A 22,998-nucleotide genomic window follows, 5' to 3' on the forward strand; every position below is an offset into this window, starting at 1 on the left:
CAGTGACGTCCTGACATCTTATAGGAACCTCTCCAGTCAACAGCTCAGTCATTTTGTAGGTGAATTCTAGGATCTTCTGGTCATTGATGTCCTCTTGGATCAAGGGGTGAGGTGGTGGCCCCAATATTGGGCTCAGAGTGCTTCCCCATCCATTAGACACACGGACCTGACATTGCTCCCTATAGATCTTCTTCACTACTGTGTAAGCCTCTCCAGGAAGCCGGAAGAGGATCTATAGTGTGAGTTATAATATCCTCTCCTTTATTTTCTCCTTGTTCGTATCCATCCTGGATGGGACAATCAGGAAAATGTTCTTATATAGAAGAGCTCTACTGAGAGTATACACTATTGTAGGGACCTGATTATCCTGAGGAACATTGGGATTTTCTTGTTTACAGTCCTGTAGAAGAAGAGAATGGTAACGTCTTTCTGGTGTTGTTCTCTTACTGGAGAGAACTGGTGATGTGAGGGGCTGGGGAACCTCCATCATGATGTCCTTCTACAGATTTTTGTGTCCTTCTAAATACTCCTACTCCTCCATTGACAAATAGACAGCAACATCCTTACACCTTATTGGAATCTCTCCATTCAGCAGCTCAATCATCTTGTAGGTGAGTTCTAGGATCTTCTGGCCATTTATGTCCTCGTATCAGGGGGTAAGGTGGAGGCCCCATGATTGGGCTCAGAGTTTTCCCCATCCTTTAGAAAAAAGGGTCTGACAAGCGTTCACTAGAGGTCTTCACTACTGTGTAAGCCTCTTCTGTAAGCCGGAAGAGGATCTCTAGGGTAAGGTGTAATATCCTCTCCGTCATTTTCACCTTGTACATATCCATCCTTGACGGGTCAGTCAGGAAAAAATTCTTGTATAGAAGATCTCAAAACAAAGGATTCACTATTGTAGGGACCTCCACCTACAGAGCTGCACACCACATATTGTAGGTCACTACAATAGTGAATCACCTCAGCAGAGATCTTCCATATAAAAAAAATTCCTGATTGGATCATCAAGAATTCATATGGACAAGGAGAAAATGATGGAGAGGATATTACACCTCACCCTAGAGATCCTCTTCCAGCTTACCGGAGAGGCTTACACAGTAGTGAATACCTCTAGTGAGCGCTGTCAGACCCCTGTGTCTAAGGGATGGGGAAGAACGCTGAGCCCAATCATGGGGCCTCCACCTCACCCCGATACAAGAGAAGATCCTAGAACTCGCCTACAAGATGATTGAGCTGCAGACTGGAGAGGTTCCTATTAGGTGTAAGGATGTTGCTGTCTATTTGTCCATGGAGGAGTGGGAGTATTAGGAAGGACAGCAAAATCTGTACAAGTGCGTCATAATGGAGGTTCCCAAGCCTCCAGCCCCTCACATCTCCAGCTCTCTCCAGTAAGAGAAAACCAGAAAGATGTCCCCGTTCTCTTCTTCCACACGACTGTAAACAAGAAAATCTCAATGTTCCTCAGGATAATCAGGTCCCTGCAATAGTGGATACTCTCAGTAGAGATCTTCTGTATAAGAAAATGCTCCTCATTGACCCGTTAAGGATGGATATGAACAGGGAGAAAATAACAAAGAGAATATTACACCTCACCCTAGAGATCCACCAAGCCTCAGCCTGACATAACAGACTGTATAATTTGTTTTCTGCTTTTTGTGAATTTTTGAAAACAATAAAAAATCAGTAGAACAAGGCTAGCAGAATGAACTATGCAATGTATGCCTGCAAATAAAAGATTTTTCCACCACAGATACACCAGGCCTCAGCCTGAGATAACAGACTGTATATTTTTTTAGTTTTTTTGTGAATTTTTGAAAACAATAAAAAATGAGTAGAACAAGGCTATCAGACAGAATTATGCAACGTATGCCTGCCAGTAAAAGATTTTTCAACCACAGATACAACCGTCCTCAGCCTGAGATAATAGACTGTATTTTTATGTTTGTTTTTTGAGAATTTTTGAAAACAATAAAAAATGACAAGGCTAGCAGACAGAACAATGCAACGTATGCCTGCCAATAAAATATTTTTCCACCACATATAGCCAGCCATAACAGACTGTATACATTTAATTTTTTTTTGTGATTTTTTGAAAACAATAAAAAATCAGTAGATCAAGGCTAGCAGAAACAACTATGCAACGTATGCCTGCGAATAAAAGATTTTTCCACCACAGATATGTCAGCCGTCAGCCTGAGATAACAGACTGATCTAAATGTGGCCTTGATTTTTTTTGGGCACACCAAAATTGTGTCAACAAGTTGGCTATGACACACACAAAAAAAGGAGTACTAAAATTGAAAGATATTTTGCGTAATGATATGCGAAGCGTGTGGTGTATAACTCACAGTGATAAATCTAAGAACTGCAGCTAAATATTTTTGGGCCAGCTACAGAGTTTTGGGGCAGCAAAATGGTGTCCAAAAATGTTGTAAGACACTACAAAATATTAGATATCACCAAAAAAAGGACAGATTTTTTGGCGCACTCACATTTGATGCCTGGGACAAAAATAAATAAACTCAAAGATTTGCACACTCATCTATTACAATGACCTGGCTGTAGTCTGCAGCGTGACCAAGCAAATAAATGTACAAAAAAGGGGGCTATGGATTCCTTTAGAATAAAATGAGCAGTTATAAGCAGAAAAAAAAATTGCCACGGATAACTGCAGCTAGATATATAGAAAATAAGCAACAGCAGCAGACAGGAATGGAGATTTTGGAGGTATGCAGTGAGATCTATGTACTCACATACAGTGCCTGCAGGCCTTGCACTGATGTGGATTGGATATGTGCACATAGACTTCCTTGCCTACCAAGTGCTGCAATCTCAGGATCCCCAAATTAGCCCTAAAAAGGACTGTTGGTTTCTCAAGATATGTGGACTGCACACTAGCAGACCCACACCAACTATTAAAAGGACGATTCTGCCACTATCTTGGCAGCAGCTCTACCTACACTATTTAAGTCCGGAGCAGATTGTGGCGAGCAGGGCGGTGCCAGGTCTCTTATAGACCTGATGACGCTGTGAGGCCAGCCAATCACTGTAATACCCACAACAAAGATGGCTGCGGTATTACAGTGCATGGCAGCCAATCCCTGCATTGTCATTGGCGCTGTTGCAGGGCGTAGCCCGAGCTCCCGCCGAATAATCCCGGAAATACTCGGTGCTCCCCGAGCACAGTGATACTTAGGCGAGTACCGAGCACGTTCAATCACCACTAATTGCAAAACTAGTCATGTTATTTATGCAATTGTCTGTCCCTGTCAAAGGTCTACGTGGGGCAAACTTCGCAAGAGCTCAGGAGACGGGCACAAAAGCACCTTTCACTATCAATTTAGCCTACTCAAATCACAAAAAGGGTAAGGTTCTGACGCCCGTTGCAGCACACTTCCTTAATATGCATGGAGGCAAGCCTGATAATACCCATTTTGTTGGCTTACAGAAGATAATGGGCAATGAAAGGGGGCGGTGATCGACATAGATTACTTCTTCAACATAAAGCATGTTGGATTTTCCATTTGGACTCTGTCTCACCCTCAGGCCTGAATGATGAGCTGCTGTTTACAGGATTTTTGGGCTAGGAATGGACAGTGGCCTTTGTTTGGTAGCTGATGTAACTAAAGCAAACCAACTATAGGAGCGTTTTTCAATATACATGGCTATCTCATTGAAATTTTTAGGAATCATCACTTGGTTTCATTTGGATACAGGACACCATGTGATAGGCTTTCAAACCTTGATGGCGAACCCTCTTGGTCCATGTAAGAGGATATTCGTTTGAGCCATGTTGTGCCTCTAATAATGGAATGGTGAAGGCAGCAACATCGGGGAGATAAGGATTAATTTGGTGGACAAACTTTGTGAACTTGATCCCATGGGTGGTTCTTTGCAGCATGCCATTATATCCTGTCCATCTCTAAGGCATCTCCCTAATTGGATGTCATGTAGAACTACAATAGGGAACATCCAAAGTCTCCATGAGTATTATATCAGAATGAAAACAATTTTTTGTTATTTGGGTGGTTTTCCTTGGAAGCAAATAAATTTACAAAAAAAGGGGGCTATGGATTACTTTAGAATAAAATGAGCAGGGGGGGCGTGGCCTGGCTCTTGGAATGTGAAGACATAGGAGTCTAGAGCTCCCACAGAAACCTTAATTTTAAAGCGTCAAAAGCAACTCAGACCTTTATATGCCTAAATTTTTGCCTTCTCCTAAAAGCCTAACATCTAGAGCTTAAACTGAGACCAAATCCAAGTCTCTAGGCAAAGGAGAACTTGAGATAAAAACCTTTGAATTTGACATGCTGGTGGCCTCTCACAGTGACGCCGCCATTTTGGGACAAGATACCTACAACTGCGAGGTCTAAGATTATCCCAGCAAACAAAGCTGCCAAACTACTGAGCTTCATCGGACTCTCATGGGACAAAGAATGTGAAGGAGGACTTAATTCCTGGCTCAAGCGGCATTAAACAGCCCCAAAGAGAGGCTTCTGCCTCCCCCCTGAAGAACTACAGCAATCGCCAACACACACATCAGAGCTGCGCTGCGATCCGCAGCAGAAGACTGGAGCCGCCGCTGAGGAAATACCCTGCCGCCTCGGGTTACCAGGAGGACTCCCACCCGCCGGCTGAGGTGACGTCGAGACCTGAGACCGTGAGGCTGCAGCTGCTGGGATAACAGAAGCGCCGGGTCTGCAGCGCCCAGGGACAACGCAGACCGGAAGAGGACCGGGAGGAGCGTGTGCCGCAACCGATCCCCTAACCCAGTGAGGACACCGCCGCTCTTCAGCAGCAGCTGCGGAGGCGAGTCTCCTGCCGCGACCCGGGAATCCCCCTAGACCCAACAAGCATAGCAGCTTGCAGAGTGGGAGCTCTGACTATTCGAGCGGGAAGCGCTGCTGTGACACTTTCATAAGCAAAGACAAATCATCACCCTCCATTATTTAAGGGACGGGGAGCCAAGGAACTATCGCTAACTTTAATAGCGGGGAGCAGGCACTGTGGAACAATTTAAGGCGGGAAAATACAGGGAGTGATTCCCCTAAACTAAGCAGCGGGGAGCCGTTGCTGTGGAACAAGTGACATCCAGATTACCCCCATAAGCGGGAGCCAGTGCTGTGGTACAGTTTATTAACAAACTTCCTATAGGAGAGACGGGAGCTAATTGCTGTGGAACTAATCTGGGCAGGTTCCGGAGCGGTTGTTTATTGGGACTGATCTCCAAGGGCAAATGCATATCAGAGACCCTCTTACCCAGCATATCTGAGGGTTTTAATAAAGAAAAAAGGTCATAAAATAGTTAAAATCCCTTGCTGTACAAGTAGCTCTGCTGAAGGATTATATAAACCATACTACTGATTAATGGGATCACTTCATAAAGGTCCTAATTAGTGGCTAATCTCAGTATTATAACACCCACTGGTGGCTGAACAATTATCAAATCCAAAATTATTGACCTAGAAAATAAAACAGACTCATTAATCAGCCAAAATACTGTTTTAAAAAAAGAAGTTAATGACCTCAGATCCAAAATGGCAGACTTAGAGAACAGGAGTCGGAGAAATAATTTGAAAATTATAGAGGTATCCCAGAAGTAAACCAATCTGATCTACCAGAGTTTGTTAAAACTATATTTAAAAAAACAATACCAAGTCTCAATAGTCTGGAACTATGCATTGACAGAATCCATGGACTGCCAAAACCCAAAGGCATCCAAGCAGATAAACCGAGAGACAAGATCTTTCGCCTACACTTTTATGGCACCAAGGAAAATATCCAAAATTATATAAAAACCAAGGGATTGCTTCCGGAGCCTTACCATCAATTCAAAATCTTTACAGATCTCTCAAAACACACTCTGGATACCCGCAAGTCTTTTAAGCCTTTAACAGATATTTTGAGAGGGGAAAATATCAAATACAGATGGGGATTCCCTACCAAGTTGATGTTCCACTACAGAGATAAATTCACAGTGATTAACACTTTGGAGGAAGGTCTGGCACTATTTAAATCTCACTCCTGACTTATCCTAAAGATCTAAAGAGATATTGAAAAATTTATGGTTATTGCTGTCTCAATAATCACGGTGTAACGGTGGAGAGCTAATTTTCACAAACTTTTCCCCCATTAGGTCAAGATTCCCTTAGGGAAAAGACCCGGATTTGAACTTCTCATTCATGTCAGTTATATTGTATTGTATTTGATAAATCCGTTTGTTTCTTGATTGTTAATTTTTCTATCTGTTTTTGGTGTTCCTACAGCTCCTTTAGCAAACTAAAATATGCAACTAAAATGTATGTCCTATAATGTCAGGGGGCTTAACAGCCCATGGAAGAGGTACACGTTGTGGAAAGAAATAAAGCAAACACAAGCAGACATAGTGTGCATTCAAGAATCGAAATTTAAAAAAGGTAACCATCCAAATTTCTCCCACAGGGATTTCCTACACTCTTTCTCATTCTCAACACTGTCATGATCTCAATGGCAAGAGAACATAGCATCAGCATATATAGGAACTAGCTCTTGGAAGATGGGAACTGAGCTGACCATGAACTAAACCTAACACACAACTAGCAGTGGCCGGGTAGCATGCCTACGTTGATTCTAGATGCCCAGCACCAGCCGGAGGACTAAATAATGCTAGCAGAGGGAAATATTAGTCCTAGCTCACCTCTAGAGAAATACCCCGAAAGGAGACAGAGGCCCCCCACATGTATTGGCGGTGAATCAAGATGAAATAACAAACGTAGTATGAAAATAGGTTTAGCAAATTTGAGGTCCACTTACTACATAGCAGAAGACAGAAAGGACACTTTCATGGTCAGCTGAAAACCCTATCAAAACACCATCCAGAAATTACTTTAAAACTCTGACATTAACTCATAACACCAGAGTGGCAATTCCTGTTCACAAGAGCTTTCCAGACACAGTAACGAAACTACAGCTGTGAACTGGAACAAAAATGCAAAACAAACATGGACAAGAGTCCAACTTATCTAGTAGTTGTCTAGGAGCAGGAACAAGCACAGAGAGGCTTCTGATAACATTGTTGACCGGCAAGCAACTAACAGAGCAGCAAGGTTATATAGCGACTCCCACATCTTGATGGGAACAGGTGAACAGAGAAGATGAAAACACCAGTTCAATTCCACCAGTAGCCACCGGGGGAGCCCAGAATCCAAATTCACAACACAACACATAAAAAAAGGCAGGAGTAATTACTCTAATAAGTAATACAGTACCATTCCATCTTATAGAGGAAATAGTGGACCCTGCCGGCAGGTATCATATTTTGATGTGTGAAATTAACTCGACTCAATGTACAATTGTAAATGTGTACTGTCCCAATACAAAACAACTGAGTTTTCTCAATAAAGTGATGAGGAAAGTTCAGTTAAAAAAAAGGGCAACCTATTCATTTTGGGAGACTTTAATATGGTACCTGACGGAAGTCTAGACTCCACTTCTTCAACTCGTCAACTATCAAACAATCTCAATAAATGGATTCAAAATCACAAATTATATGACACATTCATGTGCCTAAACTCTTCATCTAGAGAATACTCACATTTTTCATCAGTACATAAAACTTCTGCTAGAATAGATTTGTTTCTTACAGATGTATTCACCCTCACTAAAATAAAAAATTCATCCATTTTAGACAGAACAATTTCGGACCACTCTCCCATTATAACCGAAATGTGGATCGGCCCATTATGTAAAAGCTCCGCTCTATGGAGGTGTAATAATTTCTTACTGAATATCCCACAATATAGAAACGAAATTGTCACTGCACTAAAACTATATTTCAAAGAAAACGATACAGAAGGGATAAATCCGTTCACAGTTTGGTGCGCTCATGAGGCGGTGGTTTGGTGCGCTCATGAGGCGGTGGTTTGGTGCGCTCATAAGGCGGTGGTGAGAGGGAAACTGATTCAAATAGCTGTAAGACATAACTCAAAAAGAGAAAAAATAAAAACTATATAAAAGCAAATAAACATAAATGAAAATAACCTCAATAACACAAACACAAAATCTCAGCAAATATACAGAGAAATCCTCAGTTTGAGACAGGAGTTAAACAAGGCCATCCTTGATGACTTTGAAAAAATCGTTAAATAATCAAAATTTAAAGTATACTCTGAAACAAATAAACCAACGAGATTCATGATGTCCAAGTTGAAAAATGAGAGAATCCGTGGTATAATCTATAAAATTAAAAGCGCAGCTGGAGATACAAAACAACATCCAATGGATATTGTAGAGGAATTTGCTTCTTATTATAGAAAGCTATACAATCTAAATGTAGATAGTGCAAATCTTCAACCAGACCCTCAAAAAATAACAGTTTCTTAATAAACTACAACTCCCAAAAATTAGCCCATCAGACCTATCAAACCTCAACATACCTATCTCAATCTCAGAAATCACAGAAGCTATAAACTCACTAAAATTACAAAAATCACCAGGCCCAGATGGTCTAACTAATGAGTACTTCAAAACTTTTGCAGAGATTCTTACCCCTTACATGGCAAAAATCTTTAACCAAGCGTCACAAGGTGGGAATTTTCCTGGGGAGATGTTGGAAGCTACCCTCATCATGATTCCCAAAACACAAAGTGATCTGGAAGAAGTGAAGAATTTTAGACCAATTTCCCTGATCAATTCAGACTTAAAGATTTTTCTAAAAATATTAGCTACAAAATTAAAAGGAATCCTCCCAAATCTAATTAATGACGACCAATCAGGCTTTATTGAAGGCAGGCAAACATCTGATGGCACCGGAAGACTACTCAATATTATTAATAGAATTAATTCTACCGGAGCTCCATCAATCCTCCTAACATTAGATGCCGAAAAAGCTTTCAACAGGGTCAATTGTACCTATTTAAAAACTGTTCTTCTAAATTTTGGGTTCAATAACGAATGGATAAAATCAGTATTCACGTTGTACTCTCAGCCAAAATATACATAAATAATTTATCCAAACGATTCTACATAAATAATGGAACAAGACAGGGGTGCCCCCTTTCGCCACTGCTGTTCGCCCTGGCGATAGAACCATTAGCTGAATCAATTCATATAAATGAAAATACTACGGGTATCAACACACCGACTAGACATTTTAACCCCTTCATCCCGAAGCCTGTTTTCACCTAACTGACACGGCCAATTTTTACAATTCTAACCACTGTCACTTTATGAGGTCATAACTCTAAAACGCTTCAACGGATCCTGGTGATTCTGAGATTGTTTTCTCGTGACATATTGTACTTTATGATAGTGGTAAAACTTCTTCGATATGACTTGCATTTATTTGTGAAAAAAACAGAAATTTGTCGAAAATTATGAAAATTTAGCAATTTTCAAATTTTTCGTTTTTATGCCCTTAAATTAGAGAGTTATATCACATAATATAGTTAATAAACAACATTTCCCACATGTCTGCTTTACATCAGCACAATTTTGGAAACATAATTTTTTTTTGTTAGGGAGTTATAAGGTTTAAAAGTTGACCAGCGATTTCTCATTTTTGCAACAAAATTTGCAAAACCATTTTTTTTACGGACCACCTCACACTTGAAGTGACTTTAAGGGGTCTATATGACAGAAAATGCCCAAAAGTGACACCATTCTAAAAACTGCACCCCTCAAGGTACTCAAAACCACATTCAAAAAGTTTATTAACCCTTCAGGTGCTTCACAGGAATTTTTTGGAATGTTTAAAAAAAATTGAACATTTAACTTTTTTTTCACAAAATTTTTACTTCAGATCCAATTTGTTTTATTTTACCAAGGGTAACAGGAGAAATTGGACCAAAAAAGTTGTTGTACAATTTGTCCTGAGTACGTCGATACCCCACATGTTGGGGTAAACCATTGATTAGGCACATGGCAGAGCTCGGAAGGGAAGGAGCGCCATTTGACTTTTCAATGCAAAATTGGCTGGAATTGAGATCGGAACCCATGTTGTGTTTGGAGAGCCCCTGACGTGCCTAAACAGTGGAAACCCCCACAAGTGACACCATTTTGGAAAGTAGACCCTCTAAGGAACTAATCTAGATGTGTGGTGAGCACTTTGAACCTCCAAGTGCTTCACAGAAGTTTATAATGTAGAGCCGTAAAAAAATTAATATTAATTTTCACAAAAAATGATCTTTTTGCCCCAAATTTTTTATTTTCCCAAGGGTAGCAGGATAAATTGGACCCCAAAAGTTGTTGTGCAATTTGTCCTGAGTACGCTGATACTTCATATATGAGGATAAACCACTGTTTGGGCGCATGGCAGAGCTCAGAAGGGAAGGAGCGCCATATGACTTTTCAATGCAAAATTGGCTGGAATTGAGATCGGAACCCATGTCGTGTTTGGAGAGCCCCTGACGTGCCTAAACAGTGGAAACCCCCACAAGTGACACCATTTTGGAAAGTAGACCCTCTAAGGAACTACTCTAGATGTGTGGTGAGCACTTTGAACCTCCAAGTGCTTCACAGAAGTTTATAATGTAGAGCCGTAAAAAAAAATTCTTATTAATTTTCACAAAAAATGATCTTTTTGCCCCAAATTTTTTATTTTCCCAAGGGTAACAGGATAAATTGGACCCCAAAAGTTGTTGTGCAATTTGTCCTGAGTACGCTGATACTTCATATATGGGGATAAACCACTGTTTGGGCGCATGGCAGAGCTCGGAAGGGAAGGAGCGCCATTTGACTTTTCAATGCAAAATTGGCTGGAATTGAGATCGGAACCCATGTCGTGTTTGGAGAGCCCCTGACGTGCCTAAACAGTGGAAACCCCCACAAGTGACACCATTTTGGAAAGAAGACCCCCTAAGTAACTTATCTAGATGTGTGGTGAGCACTTTTAACCCCCAGTTGTTTCACTAAAGTTTAGAATGTAGCGCTGTGAAAATTAAAAAATTATTTTTTCTTTCCACAAAATGATGTTTTAGCCCGCAATTTTTTTTTCCCCAAGGGTAACAGGAGAAATTGGACCACAAAAGTTGTTATCCAATTTGTCCTGAGTACGTTGATACCCCATATATGGGGGGGAACCACTGTTTGTGCGCACGGCAGAGCTCGGAAGGGAAGGAGCGCCGTTTGAAATGCAGACTTAGATGGATTGGTCTGCAGGTGTCATGTTGCATTTGCAGAGCCCCTGATGTACCTAAACAGTAGAAACCCCACACAAGTGACCCCATATTGGAAACTAGACCCCCCACGGAACTTATCTAGATGTGTTGTGAGAACTTTGAACCTTCAAGTGCTTCACTACAGTTTATAACGCAGAGCCGCGAAAATAAAAAATATTTTTTTTTTCCACGAAAATTATATTTTAGCCCCATGTTTTTATTTTCCCAAGGGTAAGGCTGGTTTCACACTTGCGTTTTTATCTGCATGCGTTTTTTTAAAAAACGCATGTGTGAAAAAAACACATGTAAACGCGGTAAAACGCATGCGTTTTTTAGAAGCATGCGTTTTTATAGAAAAACACAAGAAAACAAGAAAAAAAACAAAAAACCCTAATCCTACCCCTAACCCTACCTTTAACCTGAAATACGTGGCACTGAAATACGTTTATATACGTATATACGTATATAAGTGCCACGATATTACAGTGGCCACGTATATAAGTGCCACGTATTTCACGTAAATGCCACGATATTTCAGTGCCACGTATTTCACTGAAATATCGTGGCACTTAAATACATGGCACTGAAATATCGTGGCACTGAAATATCGTGTCACTGAAAGACGTGGCACTGAAAGACGTGGCACTGAAAGACGTGGCACTGAAATACGTGGCACTGAAATACGTGGCACTGAAATATCGTGGCACTGAAATACGTGGCACTGAAATACGTGGCACTGAAATACGTGGCACTGAAATACGTGGCACTGAAATACGTGGCACTGAAATACGTGGCACTATGACTCAGAAAATGTTCATTAAACAGTTATGGGTGAGTTTACGGGTGGGGTTAGGGTTTGGATCCCTTTATCACCTTGATGGTGGTGGGTGACTTTTCAGTGTTATGGTTTTTTTCTATAAAAACACATGCGTTTTTAACGCAAACAAACGCGTTGAGATTGGACGCTATGTCGCGTTTGGAGAGCCCCTGATGTGCCTAAACAGTGAAAACTCCCCAATTCTAACTGAAACCCTAACCCCAACCCTAGCCCTAACCCTAGCCCTAACCCCAAACCTAACCCAACCCTAACCCTAGCGCTACTTTCACACTAGCGTTTTTTTGCATATGTCGCAATGCGTCGTTTTGGCGAAAAAACGCATCCTGCAAAGTCATCTGCAGGATGCGTTTTTTCCCCATAGACTAACATTAGCGACGTATTGACACGTCGCAAGCGTCGTGCGACGGTTGCGTCGTGTAGTGGCGGACCGATGGCAGCAAAAAACGTTACATGTAACTTTTTTTGTGCCGACGGTCCACCATTTCCGACCGGGCATGCGCGGCTGGAACTCCGCCCCCACCTCCCTGCACCTCACAATGGGGCAGCGGATGCGTGGATAAACAGCATCCGCTGCCCCCGTTGTGCGGCGCTTGCACAGTATGCGTCGGTATGTCGGGCCGACGCAGCGCGACGGTCCCGTACCGACGCTAGTGTGAAAGTAGCCTAACGGGAAAATGGAAATAAATAAATATTTTTTAAATTTTATTATTTTTCCCTAACTAAGGGGGTGATGAAGGGGGATTTGATTTACTTTTATAGCGTTTTTTGGGCGGATTTTTATGGTTGGCAGCCATCACACACTAAAAGACGCTTTTTATTGCAAAAAATAGTTTTTGCATCACCACATTTTGAGAGCTATAATTTTTCCATATTTTGGTCCACAGAGTCATGTGAGATCTTGTTTTTTGCAGGACGAGTTGACGTTTTTACTGGTACCATTTTCGGGTACATGACATTTTTTGATCGCTTTTCATTCCGATTTATGGGAGGCGGAATGAACAAAAACCAGCAATTCCTGAAATTCTTTTAGGGGGGGGGGGGGCGTTTATACCGTTCCGCGTTTGGTAAAAAGGATAAAGCAGTTTTATTCTTCGGGTCAGTACGATTACAGCGATACCTCATTTATGTAATTTTTTTATGTTTTGGTGCTTTTACACAATAAAAAACTATTTTATATAAAAAAATAATTGTTTTTGCATCGCTTTATTCTGAGGACTATAACTTTTATTTTTCTGCTGATAATGCTGTATTGCGGCTTTTTTTTGCGGGACAAGATGACGTTTTCAGCGGTACCATGGTTATTTATATCCGTATTTTTGATCGCGTGTTATTCCACTTTTTGTTTGGCGGTATGAGAATAAAGCGTTGTTTTTTGCCTCGTTTTTTTTTTTTTTACGGTGTTCACTGAAGGGGTTAACTAGTGATATAGTTTTATAGGTGGGGTCGTTACGGACGCGGCGATACTAAATACGTGTACTTTTATTGTGTGGGGTTTTTTTATTTAGATAAAGAAATGTAATTATGGGAATATTTTTTTTTTTCTTTATTTAGGAATATTTTTATTTTTTTTTTTTTTTTTTACACATGTGGAGAATTTTTTTTTTACTTTTTTACTTTGTCCCAGGGGGGGACATCACAGATCGGTGATCTGACAGTGTGCACAGATCACCGATGTGACAGGCACATTGCAGAGGCTTGCCGGCGCCTGCTATGAGGAATTCTCCGCAGACGCCGGCAAGCAGGGTCATTTCATGACCCGGAAGGAGTCCCGCGGCCATCTTGGATCCGGGGACTCCTTCTAGGTCACCGGAGCAGCACGATCTCATCGCGCTGCTCCGGTGGGAGAGCGCAGGGAGCCCCCGTCCCTGCGCGATCCCCCTCTATGCCGCTGTCACTATTGACAGCAGCATCAGAGGGGTTAAATGACCACGATCGGCGACAGCGCCGATCGTGGGCATTGCTGCGGGGTGTCAGCTGTCATATACAGCTGACACCCGCACCCGGTCACCGCGGCGCTCAGCGCGAGACCGCGGTGATCGATGCGCCGTACTAGTACTGCGGCAGGCACTAATGCAGTGCCGGCAGCGCCGTACTAGTACGGCGCATGGCACGAAGGGGTTAAAGGTAGCTGATTTCGCTACTCTTAATGTACATAGTTTGAATCCAGAAATTAATGGAAGTTAATTATATCAAGACAGATCAATTTCTGTAGCAGTAATACACGTAGTCAAAAATCTGTCTATGTTACTGCTAAAGTTTTTCTTACCCTTCCCTTTCCCAAACCCTTCCCCATCCTTCCCTCCCCTACTTACTAATGCGAAATAATATACATATAAACAAAATACATGTTTAAAAAATTTTCTAAATGTTCAATAAAAATACTTGGGAAAGAATAAAATTAGCAGGTATAAGCAGAAAAAAAAACTGCCACGGATAACAGCAGCTAGACATATAGAAAATAAGCAGCAGCAGCAGCAGACAGGAATGGAGCTTTTGGAGGTATGCAGTGAGATCTATGTACTCACATACAGTGCCTGCAGGCCTTGCACTGATGTGGATTGGATATGTGCACATAGACTTCCTTGCCTACCAAGTGCTGCAATCTCAGGATCCCCAAATTACCCCTAAAAAGGACTGTTGGTTTCTCAAGATTTGTGGACTGCACACTAGCAGACCCACACTAATTATTAAAAGGACGATTCTGACACTATCTTGACAGCAGCTCTACCTACACTACCTAAGTCCGGAGCAGAATGTGGCGAGCAGGGCGGTGCCAGGTCTCTTATAGACCTGATGACGCTGTGCGGCCAGCCAATCACTGTAATACCACAACAAAGATGGCTGTGGCACTACAGTGCATGGCAGCCAATCCCTGCATTGTCATTGGCGCTCTAAAGAGCGCCAGTGTTGCAGGGCGTAGCCCGAGTTCCCGCCGAATAATCCCGGAAATACTCGGTGCTCCCCGAGCACAGTGATACTTAGGCGAGTACCGAGTACGTTCAATCACCACTAATTGCAAAACTTGTCATGTTATTTATGCAATTGTCTGTCTCTGTCAAAGGTCTACGTGGCGCAAACTTCGCAAGAGCTCAGGAAACGGGCACAAAAGCACCTTTCAACTATCAATTTAGCCTACTCGGATCACAAAAAAGGTAAGGTTCTGACGCCCGTTGCAGCACACTTCCTTAATATGCATGGAGGCAAGCCTGATAATACCCATTTTGTTGGCTTACAGAAGATAATGGGCAATGAAAGGGGGCGGTGATCAACATAGATTACTTCTTCAACATAAAGCATGTTGGATTTTCCATCTGGACTCTGTCTCACCCTCAGGCCTGAATGATGAGCTGCTGTTTACAGGATTTTGGGGCTAGGAATGGACAGTGGCCTTTGTTTGGTAGCTGATGTAACTAAGGCAAACCAACTATAGGAGCGTTTTTCAATATACATGCCTATCTCATTGAAATTTTTAGGAATCATTGCTTGGTTTCATTTGGATACTGGACACCATGTGATAGGCTTTCAAACCTTGATGGCGAACCCTCTTGGTCCATGTAAGAGGATATTTGTTTGAGCCATGTTGTGCCCCTAATAATGGAATGGTGATGGCAGCAACATCGGGGAGATAAGGATTACTTTGATGGACAAACTTTGTGAACTTGGTCCCATGGGTGGTTCTTTGCAGTGGCATGCTGCAAAGAACCACCCATGGGACCAAGTTCACAAAGTTTGTCCATCAAAGTAATCCTTATCTCCCCGATGTTGCTGCCATCACCATTCCATTATTAGGGGCACAACATGGCTCAAACAAATATCCTCTTACATGGACCAAGAGGGTTCGCCATCAAGGTTTGAAAGCCTATCACATGGTGTCCAGTATCCAAATGAAACCAATATCCTGTCCATCTCTAAGGCATCTCCCTAATTGGATGTCATGTAGAACTACAATAGGGAACATCCAAGGTCTCCATGAGTATTATGTTATTTTGTGAGTCTTATTAGACTCTCACCTATTAGGAAAATTGATATTTCCATTCTTAGGTATGGCCCCTTTAAGTCCTTGCTTACAGCCTGCTCCTACAGCGCTTATCTTTTCACCAACGCGCGGTATGTTCCTTTGTGTGCGGCCGCACGCTGCACATGTGCAAGTCTCCTCCGGCCTTTTGCCTATATTTACTCTCTGCGCACATTGTGCATGCGCCGACTTTGTTCATCTTTGAAAGGCCCTTGCGCTTGCACACTATTCCCCCATATACTTCCGCTACACGCACATGATCGGAATAACAACATGCCTGTAACCACTTATATTTATTCTTAGACTAGAAATTAGACAATATTCATCACATGGGTACACCTCCCGACGAAGCTGCATAAGTGCAGCGATACACGTGGGGTCTCCCCACACCCTTTCCCTCCATACTGCCTGCTCCTTCCTCTACTTGGGGGCTTCTCTGTGGTCATTGTTATCAGGACCATCTGACTTTGCTCAGCTTGAGCGGCTGTTTGTGCTTGGCTTGTATATTCATTTATATTTATATGGGATGGTAGGATCCTGCTGTAATTAAAAACACCTGAAGCTGAGGTGGATTCTCAGTAACCATCTCCATACATAACCAACAAGTAAACTAGTTCTCTAAAGCGCTATAGCATGCAAACATAAAATATATGAAATTTGAATTGCATTACTGCTCTAGAAAATTAGAAAAATTGAAAATGCTTAGAGCATAAATTGGCTAATTCATGTGTACCCGACAGTCATAATGTGATTCTCGTTGCAGGGAACCTGCCTGTGTGAATCTTCTCTTGAGCTAAAGCCTACATTTAAATGGAAAGCTTCTAAATATTCCCACTCCTCCATGGAGAAGTAGACAGTGACGTCCTGACATCTTATAGGAACCTCTCCAGTCAACAGCTCAGTCATTTTGTAGGTGAATTCTAGGATCTTCTGGTCATTGATGTCGTCTTGGATTAAGGGGTGAGGTGGTGGCCCCAATATTGGGCTCAGAGTGCTTCCCCATCCATTAGACACACGGACCTGACATTGCTCCATATAGATCTTCTTCACTACTGTGTAAGCCTCTCCAGGAAGCCGGAAGAGGATCTATAGTGTGAGTTATAATATCCTCTCCTTTAATTTCTCCTTGTACATTTCCATCCTGGATGGGACAATCAGGAAAATGTCTTATATAGAAGATCTCTACTGAGAGTATACACTATTGTAGGGACCTGATTATCCTGAGGAACATTGGGATTTTCTTGTTTACAGTCCTGTAGAAGAAGAGAATGGGAACGTCTTTCTGGTGTTGTTCTCTTACTGGAGAGAACTGGTGATGTGAGGGGCTGGGGAACCTCCATCATGATGTCCTTCTACAGATTTTTGTGTCCTTCTAAATACTCCTACTCCTCCATTGACAAATAGACAGCAACATCCTTACACCTTATTGGAATCTCTCCATTCAGCAGCTCAATCATCTTGTAGGCGAGTTCTAGGATCTTCTGGCCATTTATGTCCTCGTATCAGGGGGTAAGGTGGAGGCCCCATGATTGGGCTCAGGGTTTCCCCATCCTTTAGAAACAAGGGTCTGACAAGCGTTCACTAGAGGTCTTCACTACTGTGTAAGCCTCTTCTGTAAGCCGGAAGAGGATCTCTAGGGTAAGGTGTAATATTCTCTCCGTCATTTTCACCTTGTACATATCCATCCTTGACGGGTCAGTCAGGAAAAAATTCTTATATAGAAGATCTCAAAAGAAAGGATTCACTATTGTAGGGACCTCCACCTACAGAGCTGCACACCACATATTGTAGGTCACTACAATAGTGAATCACCTCAGTAGAGATCTTCCATATAAAAAAAAATTTCTGATTGGATCATCAAGAATTCCTATGGACAAGGAGAAAATGATGGAGAGGATATTACACCTCACCCTAGAGATCCTCTTCCAGCTTACCAGAGAGGCTTACACAGTAGTGAATACCTCTAGTGAGCGCTGTCAGACCCCTGTGTCTAAGGGATGGGGAAGAACGCTGAGCCCAATCATGTGGCCTCCACCTCAACCCGATACAAGGGAAGTGTTGTGAACTCTATTTCTGGGCTCCCTCTTGTGGTCACAAGTGGTACTGTGTGAGTGCTGTCTTTCTGCAGGTTTGTGACTGGCATCAGCTGTCTCGTTATCTGTGGGCTGGTTTTCTATTTAAGCTCACTTGGAATCTCAGTCTATGCCTGCTGTCGTTGTATTCAGTGCTATTCTGTTTGCTCCTGTCTACATCCGTTACCAGTCTCTTCAAGAGAAGCTAAGTTCTGTTTGCTTATTCTTGCTCATCTGTGTTCAATATGTTCCTAGAATATTATGAGTTTTGTCCAGCTTGCTAATATGTGATTTCTCTGCTTGCTGGTAGCTCTGGGGTGCTGAGTTGCTCCCCCCACATCGTTAGTTGGTGTGGGGGTTCTCACATTCTCTGCGTGGATATTTTTGTATAGGGTTTTTTACTGACCGCACAGATCCCTTGCTATTTTCTGCTATCTAGTGTTAGCGGGCCTCATTTGCTTAACCTGTTTCATCTCTGCGTTTGTCTTTTCCTCTTAACTCACCGTTATTATTTGTGGGGGGCTGTTCTATTTCTTTGGGGTTATTTCTCTGAGGCAAGTGAGGTCTTACTTTATCTCTAGGGGTAGTCAGTTTCTCAGGCCGTGAAGAGACGTCTAGGATTTCAGGAAACGTTCCACGGCTACCTTTAGTGTGTTTGGTTAGGATCAGCTTTGCGGTCAGTCCAGTTACCACATCCCCAGAGCTCGTCCTATTGTCTCTGACTTAGCTGGTTAGATTTGTGATCCTAAGCCACTGGGATCATAACAGTACAGCAGGCCTGAAGTTTTTAATGCATCGCAGAAGTGGGATAAGAGAAGTCCTGAGTACAATTTTTTTTTTTTCCTCTCCCTTTGCTGCAGTCTGTCCAGCTTCTCTCATCCCCTTAATCTCTGGGTGGCTTTGAGTTCAGCTGCAGACATGGATATTCAGTCTGACTTCTAGTGTGGATCATCTTGCTGCAAGGGTGCAAAGCATTCAGGATTTTGTTGTTCACAGTCCTATGTCTGAGCCAAAAGTACCTATTCCTGAGTTGTTTTCTGGAGATAGATCTGGGTTTCTGAATTTTAAGAATAATTGTAAATTATTTCTTTCTTTGAGACCTCGTTCCTCTGGTGATTCCGCTCAGCAAGTTAAAATTGTTATCTCCTTGTTACGCGGCGACCCTCAAGATTGGGCTTTCTCCCTGGCGCCAGGAGATCCTGCATTGCTGAATGTAGATGCGTTTTTTCTGGCGCTTGGACTGCTTTATGAGGAACCTAATCTTGAGAACCAGGCAGAAAAGGCCTTGCTGGCTCTCTCTCAGGGCCAGGATGAAGCTGAGGTGTATTGTCAAAAATTTCGGAAATGGTCGGTGCTTACTCAATGGAATGAGTGTGCCCTGGCTGCAAATTTCAGAGGTCTTTCTGAAGCCATTAAGAATGTTATGGTGAGGTTCCTAAATGCCTGCAAGTCTGAATGACTCAATGGCTTTGGCCATTCAGATTGATCGGCGTTTGCGGGAGCGCAAATCTACGCACCATCTGGTGGTGTTTTCTGAACAGAGACCTGAGTCTATGCAATGTGACCAAATTCTGACCAGAATTGAGCGGCAAAATCATAGACGTCAAAATGGGTTGTGCTTTTACTGTGGTGATTCAACACATGTTATCTCAGCATGCTCTAAGCGCGTAAAAAAAATCGCTAAATCTGTCACCGTTGGTACTATACAGCCTAAATTCATTTTGTCTGTTACTTTAATTTGTTCTTTGTCATCCTACTCGGTTATGGCTTTTGTGGATTCGGGTGCTGCCCTGAACCTGATGGATGTGTCGTTTGCCAGGCGCTGTGGTTTTGTCCTGGAGCCTTTGGAATTCCCTATTCCACTGAGGGGTATTGATGCTACACCATTGGCTGAGAATAAGCCTCAGTATTGGACTCAAGTGACCATGTGCATGACTCCTGTACATCAGGAGGTGATTCGCTTTCTTGTGCTGCATAATCTGCATGATGTTGTCGTTTTGGGTCTGCCATGGCTGCAGGCCCATAATCCAGTTCTGGATTGGAAAGCTATGTCTGTTTCAAGTTGGGGTTGCCAGGGGATTCATGGCAATGCTCCTTTGGTGTCAATTGCTTCTTCCACTCCTTCTGAGGTCCCTGAGTTTTGTCGGACTACCAGGATGTATTTGATGAGCCCAGATCCGGTGCCCTGCCTCCTCACAGGGATTGTGATTGTGCTATAAATTTGATTCCTGGTAGTAAGTTCCCCAAGGGACGACTTTTTAATTTGTCTGTACCAGAACATGCCGCAATGCGGAGTTATATAAAGGAGTCTTTAGAGAAGGGACATATTCGCCCGTCCTCCTCCCCTCTTGGTGCTGGATTCTTTTTTGTGGCCAAGAAGGATGGTTCTCTGAGACCTTGTATAGATTATCGTCTTCTAAATAAAATCACGGTCAAATTTCAGTATCCTTTGCCATTATTATCTGATCTGTTTGCTCGGATTAAGGGGGGTCCAGTTGGTTCACCAAGATAGATCTTCGTGGTGCGTATAACCTTGTGCGTATTAAGCAGGGGGATGAATGGAAAACCGCATTTAATACGCCCGAGGGCCATTTTGAGTACTTGGTGATGCCTTTTGGACACTCTAATGCTCCTTCTGTGTTCCAGTCCTTCATGCATGTCATCTTCCGAGAATATCTGGATAAATTTATGATTGTGTATCTGGATGACATTTTGGTCTTTTCTGAGGACTGGGAGTCCCATGTGAAGCAGGTCAGGATGGTATTTCAGGTCCTGCGTGCTAATGCCTTATTTGTGTAGGGCTCAAAATATCTCTTCGGAGTACAGAAGGTTTCCTTTTTGGGTTTTATTTTTTCTCCTTCTACTATTGAGATGGACCCAGTCAAGGTCCAGGCTATTCATGACTGGACTCAGCCTACATCTGTTAAGAGTCTTCAGAAGTTCCTGGGTTTTGCTAATTTTTACCGTCGCTTCATTGCTAATTTTTCTGGCGTGGTTAAACCCTTGACGGATTTGACCAAGAAGGGTTCTGATGTGACTAATTGGTCTCCTGCGGCCATGGAAGCCTTTCGGGAGCTGAAGCGCCGGTTTTCTTCGGCTCCAGTTTTGTGTCAGCCTGATGTCTCTCTTCCTTTTCAGGTCGAGGTTGATGCTTCTGAGATTGGAGCAGGGGCTGTTTTGTCGCAGAGAAGCTCTGATGGCTCTGTGATGAAGCCATGTGCTTTCTTTTCAAGAAAGTTTTCGCCTGCCGAGCGGAATTATGATGTTGGTAATCGGGAGTTGTTGGCTATGAAGTGGGCATTTGAGGAGTGGCGACATTGGCTCGAGGGAGCTAAGCATCGTGTGGTGGTCTTGACTGATCACAAAAATCTGATTTATCTCGAGTCTGCCAAGCGGCTGAATCCTAGACAGGCTCGTTGGTCGTTGTTTTTCTCCCGTTTCGATTTCGTGGTCTCGTACCTGCCTGGTTCGAAGAACGTGAAGGCTTATGCTCTTTCTAGGAGTTTTGTGCCTGACTCTCCGGGAGTTTCAGAGCCGGCTGGTGTCCTCAGAGAGGGAGTGATTTTGTCTGCCATTTCCCCAGATTTGCGACGAGTGCTGCAGAAATTTCAGGCGGATAAACCTGACCGTTGCCCACCAGAGAGACTGTTTGTCCCAGATAGATGGACCAGCAGAGTTATTTCCGAGGTTCATTCTTCGGTGTTGGCAGGCCATCCTGGGATTTTTGGTACCAGGGATTTGGTGGCTAGGTCCTTCTGGTGGCCTTCCTTGTCGTGGGATGTGCGTTCCTTTGTGCAGTCCTGTGGGATTTGTGCTCGGGCTAAGCCTTGCTGTTCTCGTGCCAGCGGTTTGCTTTTGCCTTTGCCTGTCCCGATGAGGCCTTGGACGCACATTTCCATGGATTTTATTTCGGATCTTCCAGTCTCTCAGAGAATGTCTGTCATCTGGGTGGTGTGTGATCGTTTTTCTAAAATGGTCCATTTGGTGCCCTTGCCTAAGTTGCCTTCCTCCTCCGATTTGGTTCCTCTATTTTTTTCAGAATGTGGTTCGCTTGCACGGCATCCCTGAAAATATTGTGTCTGACAGAGGATCCCAGTTTGTGTCCAGATTTTGGCGGATCTTTTGTGCTAAGATGGGCATTGATTTGTCTTTTTCGTCGGCCTTCCATCCTCAGACGAATGGCCAAACTGAGCGAACTAATCAGACCTTGGAAACTTATTTAAGATGTTTTGTTTCTGCTGATCAGGATGATTGGGTGACTTTTTTGCCATTGGCCGAGTTTCCCTTAATAATCGGGCTAGTTCTGCTACTTTGGTTTCGCCTTTTTTCGGCAATTCTGGTTTTCATCCTCGTTTTTCCTCGGGTCAGGTTGAACCTTCTGACTGTCCTGGGGTGGATTCTGTGGTGGATAGGTTGCAGCAGATTTGGAACCATGTGGTGGACAATTTGAAGTTGTCACAGGAGAAGGCTCAGCGCTTTGCCAACCGCCGTCGCGGTGTGGGTCCCCGACTTCGTGTTGGGGATTTGGTATGGCTGTCTTCTCGGTATGTTCCTATGAAGGTTTCCTCTCCTAAATTCAAGCCTCGCTTCATCAGTCCTTATAAGATTTTGGAAATCCTTAACCCGGTGTCATTTCGTTTGGACCTCCCAGCGTCGTTTGCCATTCATAACGTTTTCCATAGGTCTTTGTTGCGGAGGTATGTGGTGCCTGTGGTTCCTTCTGTTGAGCCCCCTGCCCCGGTGCTGGTGGAGGGCGAATTGAAGTACGTGGTGGAGAAGATCTTGGATTCTCGTATTTCTAGACGGAGGCTTCAGTATTTGGTTAAGTGGAAGGGCAATGGTCAGGAGGATAATTCCTGGGTTGTCGCCTCTGATGTTCATGCGGCCGATTTGGTTCGTGCCTTCCATGTGGCTCGTCCTGATCGCCCTGGGGGTTTT

General features: G+C 43.1%; 1 long non-coding RNA gene across 1 annotated transcript in view; it reads right to left on the minus strand.

Moving 5' to 3' along the window:
• Positions 1–22,998, minus strand: part of LOC143776561 (uncharacterized) — a 176,429-nt gene that overhangs the window by 128,806 nt on the left and 24,625 nt on the right. The window contains exon 2 of the long non-coding RNA XR_013215866.1: positions 8,527–8,629. This is a non-coding gene — a long non-coding RNA (uncharacterized LOC143776561). The remainder of the gene's footprint in view (positions 1–8,526; positions 8,630–22,998) is intronic.

The sequence above is a fragment of the Ranitomeya variabilis genome, chromosome 5, assembly GCF_051348905.1.
Source record: "Ranitomeya variabilis isolate aRanVar5 chromosome 5, aRanVar5.hap1, whole genome shotgun sequence".
In the NCBI taxonomy this organism is placed as follows: domain Eukaryota; kingdom Metazoa; phylum Chordata; class Amphibia; order Anura; family Dendrobatidae; genus Ranitomeya; species Ranitomeya variabilis.